Here is a 17500-nt window from a genome sequence, read left to right as displayed (position 1 = left end):
AAGAAGAAAATACCCTAGCAGACAGTTTCTATATTTTTCCTTCTTCTATTTTTTCTTTTTTTTAAAGATTTTATTTATTTATTTGACAGAGACAGAGACAGCGAGAGAGGGAACACAAGCAGGTGGAGTGGGAGAGGGAGAAGCAGGTTTCCTGCTGAGAAGGGAGCCCGATGTGGGACTTGATCCCAGGACTCTGGGATCATGACCTGAGCCGAAGGCAGCTGCTTAACGACTGAGCCACCCAGGCGCCCTATTTTTCCTTCTTCTATATGTCAAGAGGTTTCCTGAGTACCTTTGTCACAATGATCCTATAAGGAAAAGTCTTTTTGAGTTCAGGAGTTTTCATCTATCTAGTTCCATTCACATGGCCTTGATTCCTGGGCCAGGCAGGCAGTGGTAGGCACAGTTATACACCAGCTGAGCTGCTCTTCCAGCCCCAGGTGTGGCTTCTTGGAGTGGATTTAGGGATGGAGGAGAGAGAGCAGACTGAATCATGAGCAGAGACATTCACGTTGCCAGGTAGAAGATTGGGACTGAGAAGCACACACAGGAGTGAAGGAGGTTTAGAGGCTCCTGAGATGGCAGGCAAGGTTGGTGTGAAGAGATTTGACTGCCCCTTCTTCTCTGATATCTTCTCTCTTTCCTATTCTGTCAGCAGCTGCAGACTTTGTCTCTGAGGTGGGGGATTATGGAGAGTGGGTAAGGGGTAAAAGTGGGGATGTTTCTCTTGTCTCTTGCCTCCTCCACCTCCTTCTCCTCCACCTCATTCTTGATCCTACCTTATCACATAGACCTGACTTGTAGAGTGGAAGCTGGGGAGGGGAGTTCTAGAAGTACTGGAAGAAAATGAAGCAACTTTTTTCCTTTATCTTTTCCGGTCTTCTTTATGACTTACTGTGTTTCTTTATAGGTCCTGTGGGGATAAGAGATCCAAATCAGGAAAGCATACAAATGCCTTCTTTGTCCTTTTTACCTCTTCCCTTCCTCCCAGGCTCCTTCTCAGCAGAGTGCCCCCCACCCCCGCCACACACACTCTCGCACTTCAGGCCCATGCTGAGGTATGTATGTATGTGTAGGATGGTGATGATTATGGCTCCAATAGAAAGGTTGAGAAGCTGCAGCTGGATGTTGTGAGCAATGAAAACTCTGAGATGAGGAAGAAGATTAGAAGATTCAACCATTGGCCTAAAATGATTCATAGTTCAGAGGACTCATTCTAAAATTTTAATACACATAATAAGGAAGCAGTAGATTCTAACTGATGAGGTCAGAAAAGCCTTGAAGAAGTGAATTTTAATTGGGGATGGGAAAGGGGGGAAGAGAATGGTCCTGGCAGAAGTAACAGCTTGAAAGCATTATTCAAGGCAAGAGTCACAAGCTTAGGTGGGTACCATAAATGAGTTAAGTGAGCCAGATCTCAAAGCCCTCCCAGGAGGTCAGTGATTTGGTAGAGAGGTGGGTAAACTACATCCCTTTGTGTTAACTGTAAGAACAACAGCCGTGCCCTGCAGTGATCAGAAGCAGCTAGCACCTGGCTGCGGTACGTGGGACATGCTTGGGAGCGGTGAGGACGGTGGCCAGCAGGGGCATGTGCTTTATCTAAAAGGCAGCAGTTGAAGTTTCATTCAGTTGCTGCTTTTCAGGAATTGGAAATGTGGGTCTAATGCTGGTAGATTTTACGTTCCACTGACTGTAAGCTAGGCCCTGTTCTTAGTGCTTAATATACTGATTTAACACAACCTCGAAGATACAATGAAGGTTTCTTAAAACCTGATACTTCAACTAGTTTGTGATAGGCTTCTTGGGATATGCATTTCAGCAAGCAGTATCTTCTCTTGGTACTTTTTCTTCTTTATCTTTTCTGGGGGTACTTTGTACCCTCAAATGATGGAATGTTCTCTTATGAAGGATGTTGCCTAGAGAGAGAGGAGAATGCTTCTAAGGTAAGCCTAGCTGTCTTTTGTATGGTGGTCTCTCTCAAGGTTTATTTAGGAAGTGGTACCTGTAACATAGGTCAGTCTGTTCTTGTCTCCAACTAATCTAAATGTTTTGCTTTCAATCGAATTTTCACATTTTTTTTCCCAAACCGTTAGTCTAAATGTCAAATTATTGATTCAATTAATCTTTTGTGTTTTTAAAACCTACTTTCTTCAGCTTTTCTTTTATGTTCAATAAATTATTTCTGATTTCTAAATATGCAGAAAAAACTCCAAGTTGTTGAAAAAACATAGCCAATCTTTTCATACCTGGAGGAATTAATATTTTTTCCAGAAATTAATATTTTCACCATACGTTGGAGGGTGCCGTTTGGTGTTCACATGTGAGTCAAGACAGGTATCTGCCATATACAGATCTGACTAAAGTGTGCCTCGGTCCTTCTCTACCTTTTGGAAAATATTAGTTGCACAACAGTGATGGAATTTGAATATCGAATACTCTTTACTTTTTGTGGCTGAAGTTTAAAGGGAAACCCATAATAAAATTCCCCTAATTTAATTAGAAATTAATGGCTCCTGATCCGATATAGGAAATGTGTAATGCAGCTGGACCAGAAAGATGTGGAGGGAACTGGCTTAAAAGAGGCAGTGACAAACCAGTGGGTCAACAGCAACTCAAAGAAGTTTTTGCAAATTTTCAAATGGTTCTTTTTTTTGTTTGTTTCTTGAAATACATATCCCTGAGGGTTTGAAATATTCATTTAGTTGAACTCCAAGGCAGAGCCATGGAGCAGCCAGGACTTAGGAGCATTTAGTGAAGTAGGGAATAGAGGGTAAAGATGATTGGCAGCCTGGGCTGCATCCCTAGACCTGAAATATGCAGAAATGTGGGATCTGGATTTCGACCAAGAAGCATGGTGTCCAGTTTCCACATGCCATCACAGTGTGGTCTCTCATCATGGGCAGCATGCAGTGGGCCAGCCCACTACTAGGAGATGGTTTTCTAGAGGTCTGTTTCCAGCATCTTATAAGTGTATTCAAAATGTTGAAAGAGGGTGCCTGGGTGGCTCAGTCGGTTAAATGTCTGCTTTTGGCTCAGGTCATGATCCCGGGGTCCTGGGATGGGGTCTGCTTCAGGCTCCCCGCTCAGCAGAGAGTCTGCTTCTCCCTCTTCCTCTGCCCCTTCCCCCCCACCCCCCGTGCTGGTGTTCGCTCTCTCTCTCTCTGTCTCTCTCTCTCTGAAATAAATAAAATCTTTAAGAAAATGTTGAAAGAATCGAGGCCTCCATGACAAACAAAAGCAACCTGGGGTTCTCAGGAAGCTGTGGACTGTAATGTATTCACAGATGCACAGAAGAGTACTTTTAGGAGGAATATGGCTGAAGAAATAAGAGCCAAGAGGTGGTGGAACATTGGGGTGGGAAGTACCAGGCCCAGTTCAGGATCTGTCACTCAACCTTTCTGGGTGTCTTACTTCCCCATCTGTAAAATGAAGGACGTTGAACTCTATATATGGTTCTCTGGTCTGTGCTATGTGCATACACATTGCCTGGGCATCCTGTTAAACTGCGGAGTCTGATTTCGTAGGTCTGGGGTGGGGCCCGAACTTTGCCTTTCTAAGGAGCTTCCTCCGGCGGGGATGCTGCTGCGGGGCCACAGACCACATGTTGTTTCGCTAGCTCTGCACCATCCCCGAGCCCACTAGCTCTGCAAGTCTATGGGTGTGATCATCTGACATTTCAGAAAGACAGGAAGGTTTCAGGAAACATGCCTGCCATGGTATTAACTGTTCTCAGTCTTCATAATCATCTTCATCAAAAGCCCTGTAAGTGCCTAATTATGCATAACAATTTCACATGCTTTACCAAAAGAACTAAATAGGTTTGGCCCTTGCCCTATCAGACTTGACAAGCTAAGACAGATGGAGAAATATGCATAGAGACAGTAATAAATACATAATAAATATTCATCCAGATATAGGACATATTAAAATATAAAGGTTATGTATTTAGCATGGGCCTTAGGATATTTATTTTCTTACAGCTTTTGTTCCTTTTAAAATCTGGGAAATTGGAAAGGTGGTTCTGTAATTTTTACTTGAAGAGGTTTCTGTTTCTGTTTTACCGATGGGGATTTGGGAATGGGAAGGTCAGTTTCTGAGGCTTCCTTTGTTGTTATTGTTTATTTTGGCTGTATCAACTTCAAAAGAAATATTTAGGGGCACCTGGGTGGCTCAGTTGGTTAAGTGGCTGCCTTCAGCTCAGGTCATGATCCTGGGGTCCTGGGGTCCTGGGATCGAGCCCTGCAATGGGCTCCCTGCTCAGTGGGGAGCCTGCTTCTCCCTCTCCCTCTGCTCTTCCCCCTGCTTGTGCGCGTGCTCTCTTTCTCTCCTGCTCTCTGTCAAATAAATAAATAAAATCTTTAAAAAATATATTTTATTGGCCTTACTTGCCTAACTCTGATTACCATGTGCAGGTGTCCTGGCCTGATTTTGTATTGCTCAGTGTGAGTGTGTGGACAAGTTTCATTAACCTCAGCTCTTCCCATCCCAGGGCCTTGGGCCCATCAGTTCATCCTCATGCTGTCCTTGGGAAGCAGGGCAAGCAGGGCCAGACATTGGTACCTCTGAATTGTGGGCAGTTAAGTGATTCAGGAAAGGAAGCTGGTATGTCCAAAGTCTCGTGGTAATTAATTCACTCAGGAGGGTTTGGATTTGGTTCTCTTTTTTCCTGTATGCTTGCTAAACAGACCTGAGGTATCTGCTGCCTTGGTGGAGGAAGGGGTCAGATGAGTGGCCAGAGCCAGCATTTTCTCCTGACAGCAGAACAGATTCTGTTCCTCCAGGCCAGGCTACCTAGCCAACCGAGATTGCATTCAGGTACCCATAGTGATGAGCAGGTTTGTTATAACCATATCAAAATGTATCGGAGTGATGCTAGATTGGCTCAGTTTGTTCATTTATTCTAGCCGAGAAACAGCTAAAAGAATTATCATAGATCTAGAAAAAGGCCCCATCTAACCAAGAGTATCTATATCAAATATTTACTGTTGATGAGATTAGAGAGCATCTTGATTCATGTAGGCACATATAATATTTAGCAATGACTGTGCATAGGCTTTGGGATGCAGGGATACAAAGAAAACTGTACGGCCACACTCTGAGGTGACCGCTATGAAGGGAATCCAGTCTGAAATGGTATGTGTCAGTGAGGCCCCACTTTGGATCAAACTTGGGTTTGAAACTTGGCTCAGTCACTCACTGACTGTGTTCCTCAACCTTTCCAAGGCTCAGTTTTCCATCTGTGGAACCAGCATAACAATAGTACAGATCCCGTGGGATTCTCACGAGCGTTACATGAGATGAGGATGTATGGGATGTGTATTTGCATCTGCAAATAGTAGGACCCATAACCTGGTAATTTTTAATAATCAGAATAAAAGTATTGGAAGTGACAGCATCTGGAATCATTTGGGGCTTGAAAGAGAAGAGTGAGAGATTCTAAATTTGGGATTTTTATATTATTTCACCTGTGAGTATTTGTATGGGAGTTTGTATCTGGGTTAATGAAAATGTCACACTCTGTTTATTGGGAATAAAACTGTTATTGAAGCAGAGCCTACATTAATTAGGCTCAACCTCATCTTTCATTCTGTAATGTTGTGTACAGCTGTTGTTTCCTTTGTTTTATGGAATTAACTGAAGAGTGAAGGCGTTCTGCTCATATTAAAGGAGATACAAAATCCTGAGTAATTATGATAGCAGGAAGCTAAACCTTTGAAAAGCCGTATTATACATTTTGCCAATACCATATATTTTCCATCAATGCCTAGTAATCGGCCTGTGTAGGCACATGGAATTATTCAGGCTGGATAGAGGGCACTAAGTATCAGCTTGCCACCTCAAGGGCCAGTGAGAGCAGAGGGAGCTAGGACCAAGCAGGAACTTGGTCTCAGGAAGCAAGGGGAGGCCATTTGCTTACAGCAAGGGTGGGAATGTCAATGAGGCACTCGGAGGGGCAGCATTCTTTGGTAAATGGAATCTAAAGCCTGCCAGCAATATTGTAAGGCTACAGGGCAGGACAGAACAAGGGCATGAGGCAGCTGGATGGAAACCCAGGAAGCCAAAATGAGCCGTTTAAAGTGGAGGAGGGGGAGCAGAGCCCCAGGGAAGTCCCTAACCTCAGAAACTGATTCAGTAGCACCTTTTTATCTGGTGCCTGTGGCTTCTGGTCAGGCTTAGACGTAAGCCAGTTCTCCGTCAAATTTAGTGTGCACGTGAGTCACCTGGTAAAATGTAGGCTCTGATTCAGTAGATCTGAGATTCTGCATTTCACACATGTCCCCAGGTGTTGATACTACTACTGGTCCAGGGACCACACTTTGGGTTTAACCCACCCTCCCTCCAAGCATCCTGTTCTCTGATTACCACCACCTCTTTCTGTTCAACTGTACCCCACACCTCATTTTCAGTCATTTTTGGGCTCGGCTAGGACCTACAATCCATTGATCCTACTAATTTCCACTATCTGTCACTCCCGCCGGTTCTTCTTCCCCAGTTAGCGCAGCTTAGATTCCATTCGCTCTGTTTATGACACTCCTTTGCCTACACCTTCAAGTTCTTTGCTTCTTTCTCTCTTTCCTCACTGTACTCACCTGCATACTTCATCACTCTACCTGCCCCACATCTTCACCTGTGCCGCTGATGTGGCTGGAGGAACACACACACCCCTATGCTAATAGGTCTCATTTTTATCTCAGTGGGCCCCTAAGACTGCTGGTTTCCTTGTCCATTCACACTTTCCCTCTCCCAGAGGACGTCTCCCTACTTTCTGCTCTCCTACGAAACCTTCACTGTTTTCTTTCCCCTCCTTACTTTGAGCTGATAACCGTGCTTCTGACGTTCCCTCTATTGGATTCACCCCATGTCTTCATGTGGACCCATGTCTGGGGTCTTCCCTGCAGGAGCCATGGAAGCACTGGGCATTCTCTGATTCTGCCTGGGGTGCCGTCATGATGGTCACATGGAGGGGCCAGCATGACTGTACCCATGCCCTAAACTAGCTTCAGTTGTTCAGTAATTATCATAACTGTTTTGCCAGATGGCTCGTTTGTCTCCCACCCCCACCAGAAAGCTCCATGAAGGCTGGGAATTTTGTCTGTCTTGGTCAGTATGGAAACACCACCAGGAATAGTGTCCAGCACATGGAAACTATCCTTAAATAAAACATTTGAACAGATACTAGATATCAGAGGTTAAATTAGAGTGGAAGATGTGATTATATTTGAACAGAATCTGAAAAAGCCAATCATAACAAAAACTACATATCAACATATATATTTTAAAAGCCACTGTCATCCTTTCTGAATAGACAAGGCTACAGAAGACCCCTGTTTGGGGACCCTTTTGGACCTGACTGTGCTGAATGTCATAGAGATTGTTGAGCCTGCTAGGCCCTTGTGGGATCAGGAGGGAAAATGACCAACATCCAGTTCTGTCCAAGAATTCCTGTCTTCTCTCATTAAACACTTTCAGGGAGGTCAGTAGTTAAGTCAGCCTTTAACCAACCCACCTGCTCTGGGCCATCGAGCATGATGTCTTCACCTGGGACACTGACAAAGAGCTGTAATGAAGTAGCATTCGACAATTCCACAGGCTAACTATGCCTACTTCGTCGTGCATTTAGGAAAGAGAGGATATTTTTGGCCATGCATATGATGCCATTTGGGCCTACGCTTATGAAAACAACCACATGGCTTTAAGTTGGTAGAGGAAATATCCTATGAAGCCACAAATGGAGGCACTCTCTTTGGGAGTGTATAGTGATGCTCATTCTCAAGGATGAGAAGTCAGGCAGTTGGTCCGTTGCAAGCGAAGGAAAAGCATATCAGTGTGCAAAGTTCTAGAAATATTTAATTTCATTCTGAAGTGTTTTGCTTTTAATAACATTGCCAGCATAAGTCCTTGCTTCCCAAGGTTTTGAGCAAGCTCTGGTTTAGGAAGCAAAAGCAGAGTGTGTTTTGTGAGTATTAGATAAGGTGACTGACCTCACATAGGGCCGAGAATACAGAGGGTGCTCAATATATGTGCTTTCCTCCCTCTCTCTTCCCCTACCTGTACCCTTTCTGATGGTCCCCATCCAAATTGTTGTCTTCCTGCATAGGAAGGAGGTTAGGATATAACTATTACTATGTTTTAATAAGTCATCATTCATTTGAGACCAATGATTCTCAACTGGGAAGTGATTTTGCCATTCAGGGGACATTTGCCAAAGTCCAGAGACCTTTTTGGTTGTCACCACTGAGGGGCAGAGGAACACCAACCCCTCAAAACAAGGAATTATCCAGCCCCAAATTCCAGTGCTCTATACTTTGCACTGCTGTTTATAGTTCATTTCTCCACTGGACTCTAAATAAAAGAAGGGCCAGATTGAGAAGGATGTAACAGGCTGTGGATCTGGGTTGGAGGACCCACCTGCCAGGTACCAGGATCCACTTACTCTTAATAAGCACATTCCAGATGGTTTCCAGCTTAAAAACAAGTGCTTTCCTAGATATTCATTTCTAGATTAGTTGTTTAGCCTCTTAAAAAAAACAGCAATAAACAGTGTGGCAGAAGCATGGAGAACTCTGGGTGGGAGCTAGGGAAGATGAGACAGATGCTGAGCTAGGACGCTGGGCATGGTGGCAGGTGCCATGACGGGGAGCTTGTCACACGGTGCCAAGTGGCTTGGGTTTTATCTCAAGAGCTGTAGAGAGTTCTACATATGGAGCCCTCATGCTCTTTTCTGTACTCTACTCACAACCTGTACATACATATGTGGTTACCTGTGTCTCTGTATCATATATATTGGTAACTTGGCGTCTTGAACTTGGCCTTCTCATCTTTGCTTTTAGATAGCACAGAGGTTTATCAATAAGGCTTATTAGACAGATTTCACAGTGTCTCAAAATAGTTCTCCACTTTTGAATAGGTGGCCATTCCCAACACTTGTTTCTGAGGCAGTTGATTAGAGCTTGAAATAAAAACCAGGAAGGTTTTATACATGATAAGTTTTCAGGAAACCTACCAAAACCCATAATATTGCTGAACTGTAAGGCTTAGTGGTTCAGAATGGGGAATTTCCCAGCAAAAGGCAAAGAGGAAAGAATTTCCATTGCCTTTCTTTGTTGAAAGTTGGTAAATGTGATCTTTACTCTTTTCCTGCCTCCCAGTGTGTAACTCTCCCTTGCCTTTTGCTGCACTTTTCTTTTGGAGCTTATATTCAGGCTCTTAGACCATGTGGGTGGAGGCCCCATGAGGTACAGTAGGGGTTGGGGAGCTCTTGTCTTGTTGGCCACTGGAGAGTCTGACATGGCAGGTCATGGAGAGACCACCATCTTGCTTGTTGTCAATTTTACTTTTTTTTTTATCTTTCTAGCATTGCTTTACTTTTCATTTTTTTTTCTAAGAAATGGCTTTCTCTCCTCTTTTAAACTTTACCAAAAAAAGAAAAAAATTGCATTGGTTTACCTCAGTGGGTACTGTTTCTGAGAATATTCAGTCTAGTTATAGGGCCATTCTTTCATGACCCCTGCTTTTTACTTCCACTTAACATACTTTAAGTTGCCTTCCTAGATCCAAAGTCAACAAAAACAGAATTTCAGATTTGAGATTACATTCCTCAAACTTGCATCACACTTCCTCTTAGGGGAAATGATCTTTATAAGTAATATAGTTTTTATTTTAAGGTAAGAAACCATGCTAACAAAAATGTAGCATGTTTCAAGATGAAAACAAAATAATATGGCTAAGTATATCGTAATAATTATCACATGGTTCTGTACCACTTTGTTCCAGCCATCTTTGTTCTGATAAGGCTGTCATCTTCTTGGGGCATGCAACCCTTTTTGTTTTAATCCATGGTACCTTGCAGAACTCAAAAGGTCTAGGTGTAAGGTGTGTGGTACTGGCCCACAGTCACTGTCCGTGTCTGTGGAGAGAGAGGTAGAATGAAACAATGTGTCTAAAACAGCATGGGCATAATTATTCATCATTGGGATGTGATTAATGTCATTTTCACTTTTCTACATATATAAAATTTAGGATAAATATATAAGTCTGTGAATATTTTAAGAGCAAGTTTTAACCTTTGTTTTTCAACATCCTTTTTTTATAGTATTAAAATACTAAAGGTTAATTAAATAGTTGTCAGTTGCTTTTCTTATTGCTCAAAACTTTAATAAGTAAATGAAAAGTTAATCATTTTACCCTTAGTTATTGTAATTTTCCTTCAGTTCAGAGTTTTGAAATTGTTTCTTCTTGTGTTTCCTTTCCAGAAAACACGAAGTCTTCTCTTATTTCAGCAGTTGGGTGTAACTTCAGAGCTGGGAAAGAGTGATTGCAAGGTATTCATGTATCTGATATATTCTACATTCTTGGTTATTCAAGCTTGCTTTTAGCTTAACATTGTACAAACGTCTATAGATTATTTGGGGACTCTGCATTGTACGACTGCAGACACAGCTTTGAAATTGAAAAGTCTCAAGAGTATTAGCTTGTGCAGTTTCAAATTTAGCACCACAGGTTTTTGCCATAGAGATTGTGAGACACCAATGGTTATGGTTTCTATAGTCTGGTGTTTCCTTTCAGTGATGGGCACTACCCTGGCTCTGCCTTCTAATGCCAATAAGAGACTGGGCAAAATGCCTACCCTTTCAGTGTCTCTACTCAACTTTGAGATTGGGATAATCACTGGATAGTCTAACGGGTTTGTTAGAGAGATTAATAGGATACTGTAGTATTCACCACTATCACCACCACCACAAACAAAATTATCTGAGGCTGTGTTTACTGTTATTAGTGGTGTTAGTAATCTCATATATGCTAATGATAAAGTTGTATCCAATTTCCTTAATGATCTTGGGTCATCTTCGAATGGAACCAAATCCAGAAAAAAATTGTCCAACCTAAGTGAAGGACAAGTTAACACAAAGACATTTTATATTTAATTGTAGCAGTTACCCGACTACTTGATTATCAGTTTTTATAATGAATCCTGGACTGTGAAGTGCTATGTTCACCCATTTAAGAGGTTTACAAACCTCGGACGCTGTGACCCGACTGACCCCTATCAATTATACATCATTATCCAATTCCTCTATGGGGCTAGAAAGAAAGGCGTACATCTGGCTTGAATGTTCCCAATCTCTTTACAGAACGAATCTTGTAAAATAGGCCACTGTCTTTTAATTAAATCTTTCTTTTAAGTTTCTGAGAATTTCATTCTCTTTCAGAGTAACCCCTTCCTCTTAAAAGAACAGGGAGCGTTTTCAGGGTCATTTTGATTACCCTCTGAGGTCTTTCTAAATATAACTACAGATCCTGGAAAACAGCCTGCCTTCTGTTAGTTAACTTAGTCTAAAGAATCAGTGCATTAAGAGCTTTGATTATCCACACTCCAAAAATGCCTTCCTCTGATCTCCCAACATTTGACAAGAATCTCGATTTGGGGATTAAATATTTTCTCCAATGCACTTCCATTTCCACTAGCTGCTTGCCTTACTCATTTTATTTGTGGGCCTGAAATGTAGAGCATTTTCCAGTTAGGGGGCATTAAGATTTAACTCAAGAATCTATATATTCTAGAATAAGTCTCAGATGTTTCTATAGTAGAATCACTGTCTTGAGTTTTTGGAAAGCATTGTATTGTGTGCTTTTTTTTGTACTTGGCTGCTTGCTTAAATTTAACTGAGGATTTTTTTTTTCTGCCTAATTTCCAGTGTGCTCTCTGCCAAATTCCTGACCCCAATGTTTTGGTTATCTTCACCTGTATATCCCGAGCAGCTCTCAAAATTAATATGGATTCAGTGAAACCTCTTCCCCCTGCCCACCTCACTCACCTTCTGCTTACAACGGATTCCTTCTCCTAGAATCAATATTTCAATTAAAGGCATCATCATGTCGACCCCATGACTCAAGCCAGAAATCTCCGACCTGACATTGCTTCACTGTCTGCATCCAATACACACGAGATTCTGGATTTAAGATCATATATGAAAATTCCAAGAGCAGTGACTGGGGCTTGATGAGGCCAAATATTAACTGGCAGCATCTACAAAAGTTCATTGTAAATATCTTCCCAGTCTCTCCTCTGCCTCCTTCCGTCACGACATTAGCTCTGGCCCTCGTGGCTCGACGTCAGTCTGTTGCTGGATAGCATAGCTCTCTTCCAACAGGCTCTACCCATTCTAGGTACCTTGCTCCGAGATTTATAACGTGGTTTCCTGCTCAGTGACTTCTGTGGGTCCTTTAACCTTGAAAATAGATCCAAACACTTTGGTGTGGACTCCACGATTGGCCCTGTGCACCCCTCCCATACACTGCTTACCTTTCCCCCACTTTGGCATCTCTGCTTCATTTAGACTGAATTTCTCAGGATATTCCAACACACAGTGTGTGCTTTCGGGCACACGTGCCTTTGTGCATGCTGTTCTCACTTCTGAGAATGCCCTTGCCCCTTTTTTCTTCATAAATTCCAGTGTATCTTTCCAGATCCACCTCAATTTCCATGTCCTCTGAGAAGCCCTCCCGATTTGCCAATATAACTGGGCTTCTACAATTCTTAAGTTGTTTCTCTGATCATGGTGTATTTAATTAACCACTTGTATCTCTGACCCTCCTATAGATACTTTTGGAACTTTTAATTGTGTGTCATTTCCACCTTAGAAGCAGATTCAGCCCATATTCTCACCAACTTTGGTGATAACAGTAGTTACTTTTCACTGTGCTTAAATTTGAGGTTCAAAATTTAAATTACCCCAACCCATTTTCAGGCTTCTAATGTGCGTTTGACTTGGAAGTGTGTTTTAAATTTCCAGAGTTGTTCTTCCCACTTATCAGAAAGACAAGCAATGAGAACGAACAGCATCAGTAACTATTTGGTGAGACATGAACCCCTAATCCAAATCAACACATGAGTGTGTTTCTTGAGAGATCACAGTTAACACAATTAGCGATAGACTGCATCTTTGAGGAGCTAGAAAAAAGAATGGGATTCATTTTTAATTCCAACCGATTGTGAGCAAGAAAGCAAAAGGCTTGGCTTTCTGGAGTGGCTTTGTAATCAGAGGTTACCACAAGCCTGTCAGGACTTTGAACAACTGTCTCCACTGTGAAAATAGGTTTAGCTTGTCGGGTGAGCGCAGGGCTGAGGAAATAGTGACTTTAGCCAGCTTTTATCTCTTGTTTGATCTTTGGCTCACAAAGATGAGGTTAATTGCAGCATAAGCTATTAGCTTTATTTTTTAAATCAGTCCATTTTAATAGCAACCTGCTTCTGCCCTGAAAAATGTCCAAGAGCAGTAAGAAAGAGCTGAATATAAGTATGTGTTACGTTGTGAATCTTGGCTTTCTCTGGGCCAGTAGTCAACAAAATACTTGGCAGTCACTCTAATCTTTCTCTCTTTTTTTTTTTTGCTGTCCTTAGCTACATTTATTGTGTATGTGTCTTCTGAGTTATAAAAGCAATATGCATATTCACTGCAGAAAATTGGAAAATGCAAAACTCCCTAGGAAGGAAAAAAGCTTCCACAGGAGGCTCTTACCCAAAGAGAACCATTGTCAGCATCTTGGCTGATATTAGCTTTATAGAGTTTTCTCCAAGCAAGCATACATTCCAAATTCTTCTGCAAAATTTTGCCTACATAGGAGAATTAATAATATAGTGAGTTCTCATATATTCACAATCCATATTCACAAATTATCAAGATTTTGGTACCATTGGTTCATCCATCTCTTTTATTTTCTTTCCCTTCCTCTTTCCTTTTGGAAATATCTGCTAACTACTTTGTAAAGGAAAAGGGGTATCGTGATATGCTAAGAACTATGGCAATTTCCCATACCCTCGCTTACCTTTTATTAGGGTGCAAAAAGTATGGTTTTACACTCAGTATTGCATTGTACTTTGGGGATAAGTAGCCTTAAAGCTCAAGTCTATCACATGCTAGATGGGTATTGATTTTTTCCTCTTAAATCAATGTTTCCCTAGAGCATAGTTTTATTTATTCATAAAGCTAAGATGATGTCTGACAGGACTTACAGCAGTGTAAATCTATGGTACAGGCACAATACGGAGAGCTTTTTTGTAAGACTCAAAAATCAATGATGCTAGAGGGTTACTTCATAAGCCTGAAAAAGTGCATTTGCTGTGCTTCCAAGTGTGAAAGGAAAATTTCAGCATATGGTTAACTTCCATTCCTCTGTTTTTTGTTTTTTGGGTTTTTTTTTTGGTGCCACTTTTCAAATGAACCTAAATGAAGTGTAACTAAAATTGGAACATCAGGCTGGATAGAATCAAAGCTTCAGCGACAACCCCTTGTTGACACCAAATCTGTCAGCTCGCTCCTGAAGGATGTGCTGGCCCTGTTGATCTCAGTCCTGTAATGTTGCCCCAAGTGCAGGGATCCCAGAGCATGGGTTTTTCTACCCAGTGGGCAGGGAACACAAGTGTGTTACATTTTGGGGATACTTCCTTCACTTTGGAATACTTTTGTCTACTTGGTGGTATTTTAAGAATATACAGTAGCTCTCTGGGGCGCCTGGCTGCCTCAGTCAGTTAAGCATCTGCCTTCGGCTCAGGTCATGATATCAGGGTCCTGGGATCGAGCCCCACATCAGGCTCCCTGCTCAATGGGGAGCCTGCTTCTCCCTCTCACTCTGACCCTCCCCCTATGCTCATGCTCTCTCACTTTCTCTCTCAAATAAATAAATAAAATCTTAAAAAAAAAAAAAAAAGAATATATGACCGCTTTCTGCATAGCTAGGCTGTATAAGTCACATATAATTCTAAAGTATTCACTTTTTGTTGATACATGGGTGTGGGCTCTTCTAAATTTTTTAACATCAGCTGATTTTTAAGTGATTAAAAATGTATCTAATGGCTAGAATATCACCATCTGGAATTTTACTTTATCTTTTTAAAAATTTATTTTTATTTATTTATTTATTTATTTGAGGGAGAGAGAGAGCATGCACATGTGAGTGGGGGGAGGGGCAGAGGGAGAGGGACAGAGAGAATCTCAGGCCGACTCCCCACGGAGTGCCAAGCCCGCCACAGGGTTCGATCTTATGACCCATGAGGTCATGACCTGAGCCAAAAAACAAGTCAGATGCTTAACTGACTGAGCCACCCAGGTGCCCCTGGAATTTTAAATATCAATTTTCTATTAGCTATCTGATCTTAGCACAGAACTGGCTGGGGAGTCAGATGACCTAGACGCTAGTCTCATTATTTACTTCTAGCAGCTGTGTGACCCAACGTCACTTAAGTTAAGCGTCTGCCTTGAACTTCTGTTCTTGAACTTCTCAAGGACTAAAGTTTTTGTTTATAGTGTCATTGTGTTTGTTCATTTAAATAAAGGTAAGTGAGGGTTTGTGAAATGGCAGACATTCACTTGACTTCCATAGTCTTCTGTATATCAAGACTTTTTTTTTCCTTTTGAAAGTAACTACTTGATATTTTTTTTTAATTTTATTTTATTATTTTAATCACCATACATTACATCATTAGTTTGTTTTTTTAAAGTGCCAACTTCTTTTTTTTAATTTACTTATTTTTTTTTTAATTTTTTATTGTTATGTTAATCCCCATACATTACATCATTAGTTTTAGATATAGTGTTCCATGATTCATTGTTTGTGCATAACACCCAGTGCTCCATGCAGAACGTGCCCTCCTCAATACCCATCACCAGGCTAACCCATCCTCCCAACCCCCTCCCCTCTAGAACCCTCAGTTTGTTTTTCAGAGTCCATTGTCTCTCATGGTTCTTCTCCCCCTCCGATTTCCCCCCCTTCATTCTTCCCCTCCTGCTACATTCTTCTTCTTCTTTTTTTCTTTCTTAACATATATTGCATTATTTGTTTCAGAGGTACAGATCTGAGATTCAACAGTCTTGCACAATTCACAGCGCTTACCAGAACACATACCCTCCCCAGTGTCCATCACCCAGTCACCCCATCCCTCCCACCCCACCCCCCACTCCAGCAACCCTCAGTTTGTTTCCTGAGATTAAGAATTCCTCATATCAGTGAGGTCATATGATACATGTCTTTCTCTGTTTGACTTATTTCGCTCAGCATAATACCCTCCAGTTCCATCCACGTCGTTGCAAATGGCAAGATCTCATTCCTTTTGATGGCTGCATAATATTCCATTGTATATATATACCACATCTTCTTTATCCATTCATCTGTTGATGGACATCTTGGCTCTTTCCACAGTTTGGCTATTGTGGACATTGCTGCTATAAACATTGGGGTGCACGTACCCTTTCGGATCCCTACTTTTGTATCTTTGGGGTAAATACCCAGTAGTGCAATTGCTGGATCATATGGTAGCTCTATTTTCAACTTTTTGAGGAACCTCCATACTGTTTTCCAGAGTGGCTGCACCAGCTTGCATTCCCACCAACAGTGTAGGAGGGTTCCCCTTTCTCCACATCCCCGCCAACATCTGTCATTTCCTGACTTGTTAATTTTAGCCATTCTGACTGGTGTGAGGTGGTATCTCATTGAGGTTTTGATTTGGATTTCCCTGATGCTGAGCGATATTGAGCACTTTTTCATGTGTCTGTTGGCCATTTGGATGTCTTCTTTGGAAAAATGTCTTTTCATGTCTTCTGCCCATTTCTTGATTGGATTCTTTGTTCTTTGGGTGTTGAGTTTGATAAGTTCTTTATAGATTTTGGATACTAGCCCTTTATCTGATATGTCATTTGCAAATATCTTCTCCCATTCTGTTGGTTGTCTTTTGGTTTTGTTGACTGTTTCCTTTGCTTTGCAAAAGCTTTTTATCTTGATGAAGTCCCAATAGTTCATTTTTGCCCTTGCTTCCCTTGCCTTTGGCGATGTTTCTAGGAAGAAGTTGCTGCGGCTGAGGTCGAAGAGGTTGCTGCCTGTGTTCTCCTTTAGGATTTTGATGGACTCCTGTCTCACATTGAGGTCTTTCAACCATTTGGAGTCTATTTTTGTGTGTGGTGTAAGGAAATGGTCCAGTTTCATTCTTCTGCATGTGGCTATCCAATTTTCCCAACACCATTTGTTGAAGAGACTGTCTTTTTTCCATTGGACATTCTTTCCTGCTTTGTCAAAGATTAGTTGACCTTAGAGTTGAGGGTCCATTTCTGGGCTCTCTATTCTGTTCCATTGATCTATGTGTCTGTTTTTGTGCCAGTACCATACTGATGATGACAGCTTTGTAATAGAGCTGGAAGTCCGGAATTGTGATGCCGCCAGCTTTGCTTTTCTTTTTCAACATTCCTCTGGCTATTCGGGGTCTTTTCTGGTTCCATACAAATTTTAGGATTATTTGTTCCATTTCTTTGAAAAAAGTGGATGATATTTTGATGGGGATTGCATTGAATGTGTAGATTGCTCTAGGTAGCATTGACATCTTCACAATATTTGTTCTTCCAATCCATGAGCATGGAACGTTTTTCCATTTCTTTGTGTCTTCCTCAATTTCTTTCATGAGTATTTTATAGTTTTCTGAGTACAGATCCTTTGCCTCTTTGGTTAGATTTAT

At 41.6% G+C, this 17500-nt stretch overlaps 1 protein-coding gene across 3 annotated transcripts in view; it reads left to right on the top strand.

The window, feature by feature from the left end:
- The window catches only part of PAG1 (phosphoprotein membrane anchor with glycosphingolipid microdomains 1), a 146095-nt gene that overhangs the window by 33052 nt on the left and 95543 nt on the right, over window positions 1-17500 (top strand). For 2 of the 3 annotated variants that reach the window (XM_032422018.1, XM_032422019.1), the window contains exon 2: window positions 10254-10322. The gene's annotated coding sequence lies outside the window, so the exon portion shown is untranslated. Of the gene's footprint in view, window positions 1-10127; window positions 10323-17500 lie in introns of those variants that run through there. The other variant, XM_032422020.1, reaches the window with a different exon arrangement.

This window comes from Phoca vitulina, unplaced genomic scaffold (assembly GCF_004348235.1).
Source record: "Phoca vitulina isolate PV1807 unplaced genomic scaffold, GSC_HSeal_1.0 scaffold25, whole genome shotgun sequence".
Lineage (NCBI taxonomy): Eukaryota > Metazoa > Chordata > Mammalia > Carnivora > Phocidae > Phoca > Phoca vitulina.
This window is presented reverse-complemented; position numbering and strand designations above follow the sequence as displayed.